This window comes from Mytilus californianus, unplaced genomic scaffold (assembly GCF_021869535.1).
Source record: "Mytilus californianus isolate M0D057914Y unplaced genomic scaffold, xbMytCali1.0.p SCAF_7, whole genome shotgun sequence".
Lineage (NCBI taxonomy): Eukaryota > Metazoa > Mollusca > Bivalvia > Mytilida > Mytilidae > Mytilus > Mytilus californianus.
This window is the reverse complement of record NW_026262723.1, coordinates 65,104,156-65,123,087: the sequence shown is the minus strand read 5'-3', so window position 1 is coordinate 65,123,087 and position 18,932 is coordinate 65,104,156. Positions and strand designations below refer to the sequence as shown.

General features: G+C 33.6%; 1 long non-coding RNA gene across 1 annotated transcript; it reads right to left on the bottom strand.

The window, feature by feature from the left end:
- Positions 1–10,241: 10,241 nt before the first annotated feature.
- On the bottom strand, positions 10,242–12,683 carry LOC127707678 (uncharacterized). Its single transcript, XR_007984984.1, has 3 exons — positions 12,507–12,683; positions 11,228–11,337; positions 10,242–10,361 (listed from the first exon to the last, which is right to left on the bottom strand). It is a non-coding gene; the product is annotated as an uncharacterized LOC127707678 (long non-coding RNA).
- Positions 12,684–18,932: the final 6,249 nt, after the last annotated feature.

The following is an 18,932-nucleotide window of genomic DNA, read 5'->3' as shown; positions in this document are numbered from 1 at the left end:
GCAAATCTGTCTCCAAATTTGCAGATTTGGACAAACAACTAGACCGATTTTGTACTGTGATTGTACAATCCAAGATGGCGGTATACCATGAATCTACCTTAATTGCACATGTCTGAAGGGAACAACTATTTGAAATTCTTTGGAGGGGGGGGGGGACATAAAATTCATCTTCACCTGTTACTATGAAGGCTTACCTTAAAGTCTGATAATACTTTGCTCGTCTAGGAAGTCGCTTGATTTAATAGTTCATTTCATTAAAACTGAGGGTCGAAAAATATCACAAGGACCATGCGTGTTATAATTCCACAGCTATTACAAATGCTGAAAAGGACCCAAATCAGTGAAGGAACCAGAACTACAGTTTTTATGATAAGAAGATGTGAAATGATTGCCAATGAGACAACTCTTCCCCAGCCTGAGACCAAAAAGACATAGAAGTTAACAACTATAGGTCACTGTACATGCTGTACGACCTTCAACAATGATCAAAACCCTTACCGCATAGTTATGTATGAATAAGGAATAATGTCAAATACTATACAGTATAATATAAATAATGTTTAAGAAAGGAGCACATGTATACAGATTTATCGACTTAAAAATAAAATTTACTCTAATACATATACATATACTTATACTTGAAGAAATTTGCTACATGTTTTTATGGGTCAAGCTAGTCCTATATATATATGCCTTTGCATCATCTTTTCATTATTAAGAGTTTTTAGAGGGGCATTAGCTGTCAAATTCATGTTCACCGATTTGTCTCCAATTCTGAGACATGGATTTGATAAATAACATACTAAAACAAACATGTATATCCCAATTATAAAAATATCTTAAATAAACAATTTACGATGCACGGACTCGATAATATGTTTCTACATTTTGTGTGTATTTTAGTCTAGACGCCTCTAATTAACCATCGAGGTAACCGCCAAGACTGCCAACGGTGTATAACCTGATATAAACATATATATCTATATATATAGATATAAATAGATAGCAAACACGTGCAATTGGATTTTCCTAGGTCTGTTTGATTTCATATTGTAGGTTAAAAAATACGGTAATCATCGTTTTTTCCTGTATAAGAAAGAGTTTTTGTGGATCGAATCAGTCAACCAAATGGTTTACTTTTGTTTCACTTTCAATGTTAACATTCTTTTCCTTTTGATAGCTGAACATACCTAGTTTATGCCTAATTCATCTATAGCTAAGGGGTTAAATTGAAGGTCACATAAATATGTATTCAATGAGATCGAATTATTCACTTGCAAGTGAATAATTAATCAGTGATGTTTCTTAGCTGATTTTGACAAAATTGAACCATGATACTTGATGCTAAAAGCAACACGAAAAGCGAATTATCATCTCACTATTTCACATTTTTTAATGATTGAACAAAAAAAAAATCATATTTTAATTTTTTCATATCTCGTAGCTCATGCCCCTTTAAAGCTGATATTTTCATTTCTTGCTTCTTTTTTTTTAATTATGAAGCTCGGTGGCAGTTTGATTATAAAATCCAAAATTAGTAAATTATAGCAAAATGAACGAAAATGAAAATACGAAAAATTAAAGAAAATGTAAATATCGCCACACGATGTTTGTGTTATAGGACTGCATGGGGTCAACATGGTCAAGTAAAAACCAAAACATGAATTAAGGTGTAAAATGAATCCATCCTTGGATGGGATTGCAATTTCATGAAATATTTCCAAATGAGGTATCTTTCTCCAAAACGAATGACATTGATGAAATTGCACCCTTTTCTCCCTTTGATAGTGTATAGATTTGTGTGTTGCTCCATAAAAATTCCATTTAATCAGTGGTTTAGATGGTTTTTCAATAGTTTTGTTTGATGACTATGCAGAAGCACCAGGCTTGGTATCGAAAAATTTGGTAAAGTGAAGTTTAAATGGAGGTTTTCTTCAAATAATCATGCGTTTTCTTGGGGTTGGAAAAAGGGGGGAGGGTGTAAGTAGTTTTTTTTTTTGCAACAATGAGTAGTCATTTTCAACTTTGGGAGAAAAGCAATATACATGTATTTTTAACACTTTATATTACATGAATATCTACTTAAACAATATTCTAAGGCGGTGAGATATAATTGCCTCAGAGACAAATAGGAGCCCAAATTGTTGTGGATGAAAGACGTAAGCAACAGGAAACTCAATTTTAGCAATTTCTTCAAACATTTATAATGGTCAGAATATTTATGTGTATTAAAAACTATATTGGATTTTCATTTCTCGTTTCAGCAATTTTTTAAGCAGTGACTGTACCTTTCCGGTTACTATTTATGTGTTGTGTATTATGTATCGTAACACTTTATAGTTACTGGACTGGTTGAACTTAAGCGACGAAGCATCCAAACAGCACCAGATCATTTGCGATTCCAGCCGATTTCAGATTAGTAATAAATGATAAAAGAAACTTAGAAAGCTCTAGTTCATGTAACTGATTTTATTAAATGATTGATGAAAATTAAATACAGAAAAAAGACACAAGCTTAACAATGATCCTAATAAAGAAAATGAACTGAAAATAGATCATGACATGATTTGCCGCCGTATGGGAAGTTGCATACAGCAAGTCCAGTGATATTGACAATATCCAGTACAGTACAGATGAAAGAGACCAGTATTGATAATTGACATTTTTTTTTTTAAAGATTTTGCATTGTTATCAAAGCGGTGCATGTATTATTGTATGTAGGCAGCTGGGGAAGACAGATCTCCTTATGATATCTTATATATTTAATGCCACAATATACCTTAATTAACGATAGGGGTTTGTCATAGACAAAAAATAATAATGCAGGCTTACAGACTTTACATGGAGCATCTTAATAAAGTGCAGTCACCAATCCGAATTGTAGAGTGTAAGTCTATAATATCATTTAAGCAGGCTATGGTGTTAAGCTTACCGTCAGTAAATCCAAACAATCTTTGATACAATATAATATTGTATATTACTTGTTTTGTTGTATTTGTATTTTTGTAATTCATCACAATAATAGTCACCAGTTTAAGATTTATGCGCTTTTCCTATATTTTTTTTTTATATAAATAACAAGTGAAACTGCGAGCTACTGCTCACTGATGATACCCCCGCCGCAAGTGGATAATTTTAATAGTGTAAAGATATGTAAGTGTTCGGTAAACAGGAAGTTGTTGAGTGATGAATCTGAAAACGCATCACACGGTATAGGTGACTTATATAAACCCTGAAACCAAATTTCAGAAATCCTTGTAATGTAGTTCCTAAAAAAATGTGACGAAAATTTTCAACTTGGATGTCATGTATAAAATGATGTAAGTGTTCGGTTAACAGGAAGTTGTTGAGTGATTAATCTGAAAACGCATCACACGGTATAGCTGACTTATATAAACCCTGAAACCAAATTTCAGAAATCCTTATGATGTAGTTCCTGAGAAAGATGCGACAAAAATATTCATGGGACGGACTGACGGATGGACGGATGGATGAACGGACGGATGGAAGGACGGACGGACAGACAGAGATAAAACAGTATACCCCCACTTTTTTAAAGCGGGGGTATAATAAACAAACACCAAATATTCGACTTTTTTTTTAAATGATAATAGCTTTTTCAATTGAGAGATTAAACTTAAGTCACCTAGTCAAATATATAATTATGTATAAAAAAATATTAGATGCAAAGATATCAGCCTTTAAACAAAACAACCACCGGCTTTTTACAGAAACAGATACAGCATCAAAAGAAGACAGATCCCAGCATCTAAAGAAAATGACTCAGCATAAAAAAAAGACGGATGCTTGCATCAAAAGAAGACGAATGCCAGCATCCAAAGAAGACAGATGATAGCATCCAAAGAAGATGGATGCCAGCATCAGAAGGAAATGACTGTCAGCTTTTGATTTTTAATGTGACTAGATAGTTTTTACTTACAACTGGGATGCCAGCATCCCTGAGATTAACTCTAATGCATGAACATTCATTTTTATACGACCGCAAAAAATTTGAGTTCGTATAATGCTATCATGTCGTCATCGTTGTCGGTGTCGTCGACGTCGTCGTCCGAAGACACATTTGGTTTCCGGACAATAACTTTAGTTTAAGTAAATGGATCTCTATGAAATTTTACCAGAAAGTTCAATACCACGTACGGAAGGTTGGGATTGATGTTGGGGGTTATGGTACCAACAGTTTATGAATTAGGGGCCAAAAACAAGCATTTTTTTTTTTATAGTTTCCGGACAATAACTTGTGTGTAAGTAGATATAAGAAGATGTGGTATGAGTACCAATGAGACAACTCTCCATCCAAGTCAAAAATTATAAAAAGTAAACCATTATAGGTCAAAGTACGGTCTTCAACACGGAGCATTGGCTCACACCGAACAGCAAGCTATAAAGGGCCCCAAAAATTACTAGTGTAAAATCGTTCAAACGGGAAAACCAACGGTCTAATCTATATAAAAAAACGAGAAACGAGAAACACTTATGAACCACATCAACAAACGACAACTACTGAACATCAGATTCCTGACTTAGGACAGGTGCAAACAATTGCAGCGGGTTTAAACGTTTTAATGGTACCAAACCTTCATCCTTATCTGAAACAATAGTGTAACATCCCAAAATAGAAAGGCACACTATAAAATATCAATTGAAATGGCTTAACTCAATCAAAAGACATATTAACACTAGTAAACATACACTGAACAAATAAATTTGATCTATGATACAATGCAAATACAAAATAAATAAACTAAGGGAAGACTAATTAAAGTAACATGTTAAACCACTGTGAAATGTTAAACAATTTAAGAAAAACCATATGCTTGAACAAAAATATCAGTCATTTGCAATTACTTTAAACACAGGTAAATGAAAATAATTTTGTTGATGGATATACGTGTACAGTTCAAATGGAGAAAGGAAATATTTTTACAAAATAAATAATTTTGATGTTCATAGTACGAAGAAGTGAAAATTTATAGTAATACCAAACACTTATCAAAGCTGGTATATAGACCAGAGTGTATGGATCTCTCTGAAATTGTAGCACATGGTTCCATATCACATAGGAAAGACTTGGATTGAGTTTGGGGGTAATTGCCCCAAAAGTTCAGGAATTAGGGGCAAAAACGAGGCCGAAAACAAGCATGTTTCTAGTTTCCAGACAATAACTTGTGTTTAAGTGTATGGATCTCTCTGAAATTGTACAACAAGGTTCCATACCACAAACGAAAGACTATGATTGAGTTTGGGGGTAATTGCCCTAAACATTTAGAAATAAGGGGCAAAAAAGGGCCAAAAACAATAACTTTTCTAGTTTCCAGACAATAACTTGTGTTAAAGTTTATGGAACTCTCTGAAATTGTACATTTTTCCTGAAAAGAAAATAATCTTCAAAATTTCAAAAAAAAATTTGGGGGGTTTCAAAAAGTTTTTTTTTGGGGGGGGGGGGGGGGGGATTTTTTTCTTAAAATTTTTTGAAATTTCATATTTTGTATCAGAAACCTATATTATGTAAAAGACTTGATCAAAATCCAAATTCAGACAGTATCAAGCTTGAATATTGTGTCCAAACTTGCCCCAACTGTTCAGGGTTCGACCTCTGAGGTCGTATCAGGCTGCGCTCGGCAAAGCATTTTATTTTTTATGGGATGCAAGCATCCAAACAAAAGGTATGTCAAAGTCTATATATATATTAGAGGCCAGCGTCCAAATGCTGGTGTGTTCAATATGGAACTATATAAGGTCATATTACCCGTCAACGCATTTTTAAAATATTCTGTACATAAAAAAAAAGTTATTAATTGTATAAAACAACATCTTGACCACAAAAGGTAATGAAATATTTATATAGGCATCCCATATTTTTCAGAACCAAAAAAAAAATGTTCAGCAGAATCTGCTACCCATAGAGATGAAATGAATCCGTATGCTTGAGAGTAAGATTACATATGCTGATACTATAAAAAAAAAAACAATTTGATGGAAAACATAATAAAAGCCTATCTTTTTCACAGAACATGGTGAAATTTCGAAGAAATAAAACATACTCATAAAAATTCTAAAGATATCAATAAACAGCATATGAGAATATAAAAGTTTAGCTGATAACCCATTTTGTGCAGTATATGTAACAAATGGTTTTGTTCAAAACACTATCATACATGAAATTGAATATTATATCCAGAACAATACAAGACATAGAGGTGTATACGAATGAAAGTTATGATAGATCCGAATGTTATTCCGAATGGAATGGAATGGAATGGAATGGAATGGAATGGAATGGAATGAAATGAAATGAAATGAAATGAAATGAAATGAAATGAAATGAAATGAAATGAAATGAAATGAAATGAAATGAAATGAACGACATGTCCTATTAGTCTTTTTAAAACTTCTGGAAAATATTGACGGAATGAGGGATAAGTAGTGAAAAATAAATGAAAACGGAACGACAATTCTAAAAACGGATGTTAGATATACTGTATATTTGGGTTGATATAAATATATACGATGTTATATTTTTGTCCAGTTTCCCATATTAAATAATTAAAATAAGAAGGTATTTACCTTACAGCTTCATTTTCCGGCGATGCTGAAATGTATAAATAATATAAAACAAGATAAGCGTCTTTGACCTACTTTATCTCTTTATTCTAATACTTGCAGATATCAAAGCTCAACAGGAATATTAGAAAAGAAAACGGACAGAACAAAGAAGTTGGGTTCCTATAACCAAACAATCCGGATGTTGAACCAGTTACCATGGTAAGTTATGAAATGTTATATGCAGAATAAAATTGTAAAGTTTTGACATTCCTTGCGAAGGCGATAGGAGCATATCATCATGGCTTTGTTCGCCAAAACTAAAGAAATCTAAATTAAGATTGAATATAACATTGATTTACAGAAAACTTAAATATTTGAATAGAAGAATTGTTTGTCATCTTGTGTATTTACCCCTTCAAGGGGCTTTGGTGGTTGTGTGGTCTAAGTAGTTATTACTGTAACCACTAGCCAGTCAACACCGAGGTTGTGAGTTCGAACCCTGCTCGTGCTGGTTCGCTCCAATCTTAATTGACAAAAATTGTTTCATATAGAAGGTCGGTGGTTTCCTCCAGGCACTCCGGTTTTCTACACCAATAAAAACTAGCCTACACGAAATAGCCTCAGTGCACTTTAAGGTGTCGTTAAAACACCAATAATCAATCAGTATTTACCATTTTGTACCGCCGTTACTAGCTTTGTACTGTATATTTTTAATGTATAGTCCAGGCAATCTATGAAAAACGTTAAACTAATTACAACAGAATATATTATTGCTTTTATGTTATCAGATGACTGTCATATACAACATATAAAAAGTCTTTGAAAATAAAAAATGTATAAAGGTGTCAATTTGGGGGGTGTAATTTGTGGATTTTGGCTAGCAGATATTGTCACAAAAAGATCGCCATGCACACAAACTACAACAGGACTATTGTCAGAACGTGAAGTTAGCAGCTGGTTCGTTATTCTTTATTCGATATTCAATATCCAACCGGCTGCTACCTTGAAAATTTCTTACTTGAAAATAATAAAAATTTAAATATTCGATAACATTTAAAACATAATAGTTATAGATAAAAGGAGTAAAAAGATATCTAGGAAATCGTTTTATGACCCCTTCAAGCTGTCTTAAATTCCCGTTGTTCTCAAATATAAACCTTTATGTAAATTGCCCATTGTCTTTATGAAATATAGATTTTATCAATAAAATGCAATCAAAGATGAACTTTTATACTTGATATTTCTAGAAACAAAAACAAACGATCACTTTTAGTTAGTAACATTAGTTAAAAATAGAAAAAAGAAATAATTATGGAAAGCCGAAAAAAGAGATATTTGCCACTTTTCAGCTAAAAATCGTCGAAAATTCAGGTAAAACGGCACAGGGCGATGGCTAAATCCTCTTGATCTCTCAATCTTCATAAAATTAGGCAGATAGTTAGTTAATACAAAGATACAAATGACCCTAAAAGGAATTTGGGTAGACTTCTTGTCTTCTATGTTTACGGAGGGCTCAAAGTGCCAGTTTGATATTCAAAATATATAGTGAAAATCTACCGGAGACCGCTTAAATGACGGTGGGACCCCCCTGGTCTTTCAATGGCCAAAACATTGAATGATCTCTTAGACTATGTATATATACACATCGTATCAAACGGATTTCCCAGAATAATGTTATCTTTGATATCTACGGAGGGTTTACATTGTCACTTTTAAGCTAAAAATCGTCGAAAATTCAGGTAAAAGTGCACATGGCAATGGCTAGACCACCCTGATCTCTCAATCTTCATAAAATTAGGCAGATAGTTAGTTAATACAGAGATACATATGACCCGAAAAGGAATTTGGGTAGACTTTTTGTCTTCTATGTTAACGGAGGGCTCAAAGTGCCAGTTTGATATTCAAAATATATAGTGAAAATCTACCGGAGACCGCTACAATGACGTTGGAACCCCCCTGGTCTTTCAGTGGCCATAAAATTAAATGATCTTATGGAATATGTATATATACAGATCATGTCAAAAAGAATTTCCAGAATTATGTTGTCTTTGATATCAACGGAGGGTTTAAATTGTCACTTTTCAGCTAAAAATCGTCGAAAATTCAGGTAAAAGGAAACAGGGCGATGGCTAGACCCCCCCTGATCTCTCAATCTTCATAAAATTAGGCATAAAGTTAGTTAATATAAAGATACAAATGACTCCACAAGGAATTTGGGTAGACTTCTTGTCTTCTATGTTTACGGAGGGCTCAAAATGCCAGTTTGATATTCAAAATATATATTGAAAATCTACCGGAGACCGCTTAAATGACAATGGGACCCCCCTGGTCGTTCAATGGCCATAAAATTGGATGATCTTTTAGACTATGTATATATACAGATCGTATCAAAAGGATATCCCAGAATAATGTTATCTTTGATATCTACGGAGGGCTTACATTGTCACTTTTCAGCTAAAAATCGTCGAAAATTCAGTTAAAACCCAGCAAACACAAAAACATCTTTAAAATGTTTTTAAAATGTTGTGTCTAATGTCATGAAAATATCACAAAAAAACGTGAGAAAAACATTAAATGTATGGTAGAATATATATCGCTAAAACGTTTTCTAATATATTTTCTAAAATATTTGCAAAATATAATTAAAATGTTGTAAAGAAATATCATGATAATGTGAAAAACAATGGCGTATAAAACATTTTGATAATCTTTTAAAAAATATTATCTAGAAATATTTTCTGAACGTTTGAAAAACATCATGAACATCAAATAATGTTATAAAAATGTTTTTGGGATGTTTTCTTGCAAGTAAGACTGTGCCTAAAAAATGTTTTCAAAATGTTTTAAGAAGATGTTTTTGGTTGATATCTAGATCATATCAATATAAAAATTTCTGTACTTTTGATTGAGTTTCCTGCTTTTTTAAATAACAAATCATTAGTTAAATTAATTTATACACAGTAATTAATTCTATATACATGTACAAACAAGAATAAATCAGTTGTTTTGCTAAGCATATGAAATTCACAATTCAAAGTCTCTAAAAACAAGAAGTATCTACAAATTTTGACACATCCAAAATGGCAGACACAACTCATCATGGTCAAGCCACTTACCAAATATGAAGTAATTCTGTTCATCAGCATTACTAATTAAAGTAATGAAAAACTTGAGAACATTCAACATTTTGAAATACATTGTAAAAGCAAACAGGAAACAGGTGCCAGATACAAAAATGTTCACACAGTTCATCACTATCAAGCAGCTCATTAAATATGAACTCATCTTTATCAGCAGTTTTGCGAAAAACAGTGATGAAAATATTTGTTGGACAAAATCCGACAAATATAGGTGGACAGACGACAGACAGTGCAAGAAAGCCCACATTCCAACCACAATGGTATAATGTTTAGTTTTTCATTCTCAACTTTTATTACCTATCTTATACACATCATGCATATGTCAACCTGAACATGCATAACATATATGCCATTGGACATTATGCAAACATTATACACATTTTTAAGTTCAAGTTACATTGACTAAAACTTGTGTCCCAAATTCAGATTTTTCAATTCAACTTCTCTTTCTAAACTAAAACGCTACACTTCTAATAGGGTTACATCTTAAGTCAATAATCATTGATAATTGGCTGAAGAGATGAGAACAAAACACCATTTTACATCAACTATTTGATTTATTTAAGAATACATTGAAAAAGTCAATCAATTGTCTTATTCAAAATCACTTGGAATGTCTTGTAGTGTCTTATATCTTTTTCTTGCTGTGCCATGCTTCTGAAAAAAAATTAATCTTACATTCATATATAAACTTCTTGCACATTCCTTTATTATAGAACGATTCACGTTGCCTGAAGGATATACATCCCCTCCCCTTTAAAGTTTTGAAACAAATAACGATGATAGTCTGTCGGAAGGGGACGATAAATGGCTGACCGTGTTAAGAGAGAGCAATATGCCACGCTGAACTTCATTTAGTTATTAAAAAAAAACACATAAAAAACTTTAGACTAGATATGTGTCCAATCAAGAGCCTTATTTCATTATACTCGTTGATTGTTGACTATCATATTTTTTTTCTTTTATTGTTTTGTATAAACCAGGCTGTTGTTTTTCTTGTTTTTTTTTAGTTTTTATTAAATGCATTGTATCATGTAGGGGCCTTTAAAAGCCCTGCTACATAATGTCATTAAACATCTTATTGTCCTTTTTAAGTGTTAAACTCTGTAGAGTGACATAGTTTATAACTTGTCATTTGTATCTAAGGGCATATGATACAGTCCTAGAAGTATACTATAGGAACATAATAACTTATCGAAGTGTTACGCATTGTTTTTCGCAATGATGATAATAATATAACTTAACTACATAGAAACACACAGATGTCATTAAATGAGTTGTTTATATGTATTTGAAATACTTCAAAGGAAAGCAAATATGTTGTTTATGAAAGCACACTGTTGGACTAAAAGATTGATTTAAATAAACAACTTGTTTCTATTTTGTCACCAAAAAAATAATTTATTCAAATATCCAGATATCTTTTCTGTATTGTATGCCCTTTATCTTGAATGTAATGCATTTTTTATGCTAAATATTTGAATTAAATATGGAATAACAGTAATTCTGTATGAAAATCTTACTTCAAAAAAAAATTCTCCTGAAAGGTTGTAGACATTCCAAAGAACCTGCGTCACTTCCAAATTGTAAACCTGCATATTGAACTTGTCCTTTGTGGCTTTTCTTTTAGCTCCTGTTAAAAAATAAAAGATACATTGTATGTACATTGTGTGTATGAAGCAATAAATATAATTTTAAGCAACAGTTTATATTATCTTGCTTGTCTTTGTAATGTTCATTAAGCTGTTAAGGGAAATTTAATTTACTGTTTTGCAAATACATACATACACTGATTTTACTAGAAAAAAAAATCTCCATATTCTGATTATTCAAATGGTGCTTATATTAGTGTTATTGTAACTTGTTTGTGTGCCTCGGAAACAAGGTATTGAGTCATGCTTATTGCAATAGTTGTTGTTGGTTTAAGTCTGTCAAATTTCTTTTTCATAATGTGTATTTAATGTAGGCAGTTAGTTGTTTTGTTTCAATTGTGTTGAGAAAAATTTAACATATGTTTGTCAAGGCTTCAAAGTGGACTATATGGCATTGGTTTTCTCAGTTTTGAAAGCCGTACAGTGACCTATAATTTCTTTTATCCAAGTCATTTAAATTCTGGTGGATAGCTGTCTCATACACCTTATAGCTATTTCAGTATTTGGAAATCTGTCCCGCTTGAACTTTTTACGTCAGCATACGTCATACAATAATACACCTTATCGCTATTCCCGCTTGACCCGAGAATCTATCCTGCTTGAACTTTTGACGTCAAACAACAATCACTTTTCCATCAGATATTTTTTTATGATGATGTCAAAATTTTAAGGGAACTTGTGACAGTTGTGTGATGTCCAGTAATGGCGGACAAATAGCGATAAGGTGTATTACTGTCAATTGTGGTGTCAAATATTTTCTTATATGACGTCAACATTTAACGGGAACTTTTGTGATGTCCTTGGCCAGTAATGGCGGACAAATAGCGATAAGGTGTATTGGCAATCAAACACACAACTTCACAAGCCACATATCCTTATAATTTTTTTATATCAATTCATAATTGGTGTACCTAGATGCTTGAACAGTGGCGAATTTAGGGGCCCCGACCCCCTTATGGAGCTACTTATAAGATAAATGTATAGACTATTTACAAGTATCACTCCAAACGTTTGCTTGCCTTGGGCAGGGGCCCCCTTTTTTCAAAACATTGATCCGCACCTCCAGAAACAGATGTAATTTGGTTCCGATTACGATTGAGCACACACAATGAATGCACAAGTTTCATCTTAACAGATTAATCATTCTTACCAAGTGAGTATATATCGCGCAACAAACAATTTTCTTGGCTCTCTTTGTTGATATCCTGTCTTCGTTTCGAAATTCAAATTTCAAAATCATTTCCGGTGATAAAACAAAAGTCGATTCCGGAAAAAGTCGGTTTTCCGTAAGGCATATAAACGATACGAAAATTGAACTTAGTACAGTTACAGTTTTCATTTCTTAGTTTCTAAAATATACACGAATGAAATGAATAAACAGTGAAGAAAGGTGATTGTTTATTAATACATTATTGCTTAATTTAATGTTGACTCTTTTGAATTTTAATATAAGAAGGAATAAAATCTGACTTCAAGGATCTTCAAGATATCAATTAAGGATTTCAACCATAGTATCTTGCTTGTCGTGACATTGATGAAATGTAGTGTAGAACTATATCTTATCCAGAAAAAAACGAGCTAATTCCACAAAACGTTGTTTGTGGGGTTTTGAATAAAGTTTAAATAAAATGTTATTTTTATATCCGTAAAATGTTGAATAAAATATCAGTAAGACTATTAAGTAATGTGTATGTCAGAATATTTTATAGAAAACATTTAGCTGATATTTTTCAGATGTTTTATGTAAAACATTTTAATTTTAAGTTATAAAACATTTTATGCAAATAGCAAAACTATATTTTCTGTAAAACAATTTTTTGCAGAATGTTTTTTGGATATTTGGAAAATATTTACTTTAAATGTTGTTAAAATATAAAATACCAATTGAAGAAAATATTATTTTTTTATATTATAAAATATCAACGGGATATTTTAGAACAATGTTTGAGAACATGAATAAAAGATATTAGCAAATAATATTTTGTTAATGTTGTAAAAACATTTTACTTAAATGTTAGAAATAAAACATTTCAAAAACAATAAAATAAACATTTTTTTTATGTTTAAATGATATCTTATTGAAATATTTTGTGACAGACGTCCATATGACATTTAAAAAATGTTTTTAAAATGTTGTGTGTTTGCTGGGAATGGCACAGGGCGATGGCTAGACCCCCCCTGATCTCTCAATCTTCATAAAATTAGGCAGATAGCTAGTTAATATAAAGATACAAATGACCCCAAAAAGAATTTGGGTAGACTTCCTGTCTTCTATGTTTACGGAGGGTTCAAAGTGCCAGTTTGATATTCAAAATATATAGTGAAAATCTACCAGAGATTGCTAAAATGACGGTGGGATCCCCCTGGTCTTTCAATGGCCAAACAATTGAATGATCTTTTAGACTATGTATATATACACATCGTATCAAACGGATTTCCCAGAATAATGTTATCTTTGATATCTACGGAGGGTTTACATTGTCACTTTTAAGCTAAAAATCGTCGAAAATTCAGGTAAAAGGGCACATGGCAATGGCTAGACCCCCCTGATCTCTCAATCTTCATAAAATTAGGCAGATAGTTAGTTAATATAAAGATACAAATGACCCCAAAAGGAATTTGGGTAAACTTCTTGTCTTCTATGTTTACGGAGGGTTCAAAGTGCCAGTTTGATATTCAAAATATATAGTGAAAATCTACCGGAGACCGCTTAAATGACGGTTGGACCCCCTGGTCTTTCAATGGCCATAACATTGAATGATCTTTTAGACTTTGTATATATACAGATCGTATCAAAAGGATTTCCCAGAATAATGTAATCTTTGATATCTACGGAGGGTTTACATTGTCACTTTTCAGCTAAAAATCGTCGAAAATTCAGGTAAAAGGGCAAAGGGCGATGGCTAGACCCCCCTGATCTCTCAATCTTCATAAATTATACAGATAGTTAGTTAATATAAAGATACAAATGACCCCAAAACGAATTTGGGAAGACTTCCTGTCTTCTATGTTTACGGAGGGTTCAAAGTGCCAGTTTGATATTCAAAATATATTGTGAAAATCTACCGGAGACGGCTTAAGTGACAGTTGGACCCCCTGGTCTTTCAATGGCCATAACATTGAATGATCTTATAGACTATGTATATATACAGATCGTATGAAAAGGATTTCCCAGAATAATGTTATCTTTGATATCTACGGAGGACTTACATTGTCGATTTTCAGCTAAAAATCGTCGAATTTTCAAGTAAAAGGGCACAGGGCGATGGCTAGATCCCCCTGATCTCTCAATCTTCATAAATTAGGCAGATAGTTAGTTAATATAAAGAAACAAATGACCCGAAAAGGAATTTGGGTAGACTTCCTGTCTTCTATGTTTACGGAGGGTTCAAAGTGCCAGTTTGATATTAAAAATATATAGTGAAAATCTACCGGAGACCGCTTAAATGACGGTGGGACCCCCTGGTCTTTCAATGGCCATAACATTGAATGATCTTTTAGACTATGTATATATATACAGATCGTAACAAAAGGATTTCCCAGAATAATGTAATCTTTGATATCTACGGAGGGTTTACATTGTCACTTTTCAGCTAAAAATCGTCGAAAATTCAGGTAAAAGGGCACAGGGCGATGGCTAGACCCCCTGATATCTTAATCTTCATAAATTATACAGATAGTTAGTTAATATAAAGATACAAATGACCCCAAAAGGAATTTGGGTAGACTTCCTGTCTTCTATGTTTACGGAGGGTTCAAAGTGCCAGTTTGATATTCAAAATATATAGTGAAAATCTACCGGAGACGGCTTAAGTGACGGTGGGACCCCCTGGTCTTTCAATGGCCATAACATTGAATGATCTTTTAGACTATGTATATATACAGATCGTATCAAAAGGATTTCCCAGAATAATGTAATCTTTGATATCTACGGAGGGTTTACATTGTCACTTTTCAGCTAAAAATCGTCCAAATTCAGGTAAAAGGGCACAGGGCGATGGCTAGATCCCCCTGATCTCTAAATCTTCATAAAATTTAGCAGATAGTTAGATAATATAAAGATACCAATGACTCCAAAAGGAATTTGGGTAGACTTCTTGTCTTCTATGTTTACGGAGGGCTCAAAGTGCCAGTTTGATATTCAAAATATATTGTGAAAATCTACCGGAGACCGCTTAAATGACGGTGGGATCCCCCTGGTCTTTCAATGACCAAAAAATTGAATGATCTTTTAGACTATGTACATATACACATCGTATCAAACGGATTTTTCAGAATAAAGTTATCTTTGATATCTACGGAGGATTTACATTGTCACTTTTAGGCTAAAAATCGTCGAAAATTCAGTTAAAAGGGCACATGGCAATGGCTAGACCACCCCCCCCCCCCCCCCCCCCCCCCCCCCCCCCGATCTCTCAATCTTCATAAAATTAGGCAGATAGTTAGTTAATACAGTGATACAAATGACCCCAAAAGGAATTTGGGAAGACCTTTTGTCTTCTATGTTTACGGAGGGTTCAAAGTGCCAGTTTGATATTCAAAATATATAGTGAAAATCTACCGGAGACGGCTTAAATGATGGTGGGCCCCCCTGGTCTTTCAATGGCCATAACATTGAATGATCTTTCAGACTATGTGTATATACAAATCGTATGAAAAGGATTTCCCAGAATAATGTTATCTTTGATATCTACGGAGGGCTTACATTGTCACTTTTCAGCTAAAAATCGTTGAAAATTCGGGTAAAAGGGCACAGGAGGATGGCTAGACCCCACTCATCTCTAAATCTTCATACATTAGGCAGATAGTTAGTTAATATAAAGACACAAATGACCCCAAAAGGAATTTGGGTAGACTTCTTGTCTTCTATGTTTACGGTTGGCTCAAATTGCCAGTTTGATATTCAAAATATATTGTGAAAATCTACCGGAGACCGCTTAAATGACGGTGGGATCCCCCCTGGTCTTTCAATGACCAAAAAATTGAATGATCTTTTAGACTATGTATATATACACATCGTATCAAACGGATTTTCCAGAATAATGTTATCTTTGATATCTACGGAGGATTTACATTGTCACTTTTAAGCTAAAAATCGTCGAAAATTCAGGTAAAAGGGCACAGGGCGATGGATAGACCCCCCTGCTCTCTAAATCTTCATAAAATTATGCAGATAGTTAGATAATATAAAGATACAAATGACCCCAAAAGGAATTTGGGTAGACTTCCTGTCATCTATGTTTACGGAGGGCTCAAAGTGCCAGTTTGATATTCAAAATATATTGTGAAAATCTACCGGAGACCGCTTAAATGACGGTGGGATCCCCCTGGTCTTTCAATGGCCAAAAAATTGAATGATCTTTTAGACTATGTATATATACACATCGTATCAAACGGATTTCCCAGAATAATGTTACCTTTGATATATACGGAGGGTTTACATTGTCACTTTTAAGCTATTAACCGTCGAAAATTCAGGTTAAAGGGCACATGGCAACGGCTAGACCCCTCCCCCCCTCGATCTCTCAATAATCATAAAATTAGGCAGATAGTTAGTTAATACAGAGATACAAATGACCCCAAAAGGAATTAGTGTAGACTTCTTGTCTTCTATGTTTACGGAGGGTTCAGAGTGCAAGTTTGATATTCAAAATATATAGTGAAAATCTACCGGAGACTGCTTAAATGACGGTGGGACCACCTGGTCTTTCAATGGCCATAACATTGAATGATCTTTTAGACTATGTATTATACAGATCGTATGAAAAGGATTTCCCAGAATAATGTTATCTTTATTATCAACGGAGGGCTTACATTGTCACTTTTCAGCTAAAAATCGTCGAAAATTCAGGTAAAAGGGCACAGGAGGATGGCTAAACCCCCCCCTGATCTCTAAATCTTCATAAAACTTGGCAGATAGTTAGATAATATAAAGATATAAATGACCTTAAAAGGAATTTTGGTAGACTTCTTGTCTTCTATTTTTACGGAGGGTTCAAAGTGACAATTTGATATTCAAAATATATAGTGAAAATCTACCGGAGACCGCTTAAATGACGGTGGGACCCCGCTGGTCTTTCAAAGGCCAAAAAATTGAATGATATTTTAGACTACTAGTATGTATATATATAGATCGTATCAAAAGGATTTCCAAGAATTGTGTTATCTTAGATATCTACGGGAGGCTTACATTGTCACTTTTCAGCTAAAAATCGTCAAAAATTTCAAGTAAAAGGGCACAGGGCGATGGCTAGACCCCCCTAATCTCTCAATCTTCATAAAATTATGCATATAGTTAGATAATATAAAGATACAAATGACCCCAAAAGGAATTTTGGTAGACTTCCTGTCTTCTATGTTAACGGAGGGTTCAAAGTGCCACTTTGATATTCAAAATATATAGTGAAAATCTACCGGAGACGGCTTAGATGACGGTGGGACCCCTGCCTTTCAATGGCCATAACATTAAATGATCTTTTAGACTATGTATATATATAGATCGTATGAAAAGGATTTCCCAGAATAATGTTATCTTTGATATCTACGGAGGGCTTACATTGTCACTTTTCAGCTAAAAACCGTGGAAAATTCAGGTAAAAGGGCACAGGGCGATGGCTAGATTTCCCTGATCTCTGAATCTTCAAAATATTATGCAGATAGTTAGTTAATATAAAGATACAGATGACCCCAGAAGGAATTTGGGAAGACTTCCTGTCTTCTATTTTTACGGAGGGTTTAAAGTGACAATTTGATATTCAAAATATATAGTGAAAATCTACCGGAGACCGGTTAAATGAATGTGGGACCCCGCTGGTCTTTCAAAGGCCAAAAAATTGAATGATATTTTAGACTACTAGTATGTATATATATAGATCGTGTCAAAAGGATTTCCAAGAATTGTGTTATCTTAGATATCTACGGGGGGCTTACATTGTCACTTTTCAGCTAAAAATCGTCGAAAATGTCAAGTAAAAGGGCACAGGGCGATGGCTAGACCCCCTGATCTCTCAATCTTCATAATATTATGCAGATAGTTAGTTAATATAAAGATACAGATGACCCCAGAAGGAATTTGGGAAGACTTCCTGTCTTCTATTTTTACGGAGGGTTTAAAGTGACAATTTGATATATTAAAAATATAAAGTTAAAATCTACCGGAGACCGCTTAAATGACGGGGGGACCTCCTGGTCTTTCAATGGCCATCAAATTGAAAGATCTTTTAGACTATGTATATTTACAGATCGTATGTAAAGGATTTCTTAGAATAATGTTATCTTTGATATCTACGGAGGGCTTACATTGTCAATTGTCAGCTCAATATCGTGGAAAATTTAGGTAAAAGGGCACAGGGCGATGGCTAGATTTCCCTGATCTCTGAATCTTCAAAATATTATGCAGATAGTTAGTTAATATAAAGATACAGATGACTCCAGAAGGAATTTGGGAAGACTTCCTGTCTTCTATGTTTAGCCCCCAAGGGTGACTGGGGAATAGAAGTATGGTCAATATTGGTCTTCCTCCGACCATCAGTAAAACCCGTGCTAAAGTGGGGCGTCCGTTTGGCTGTGCGGGATG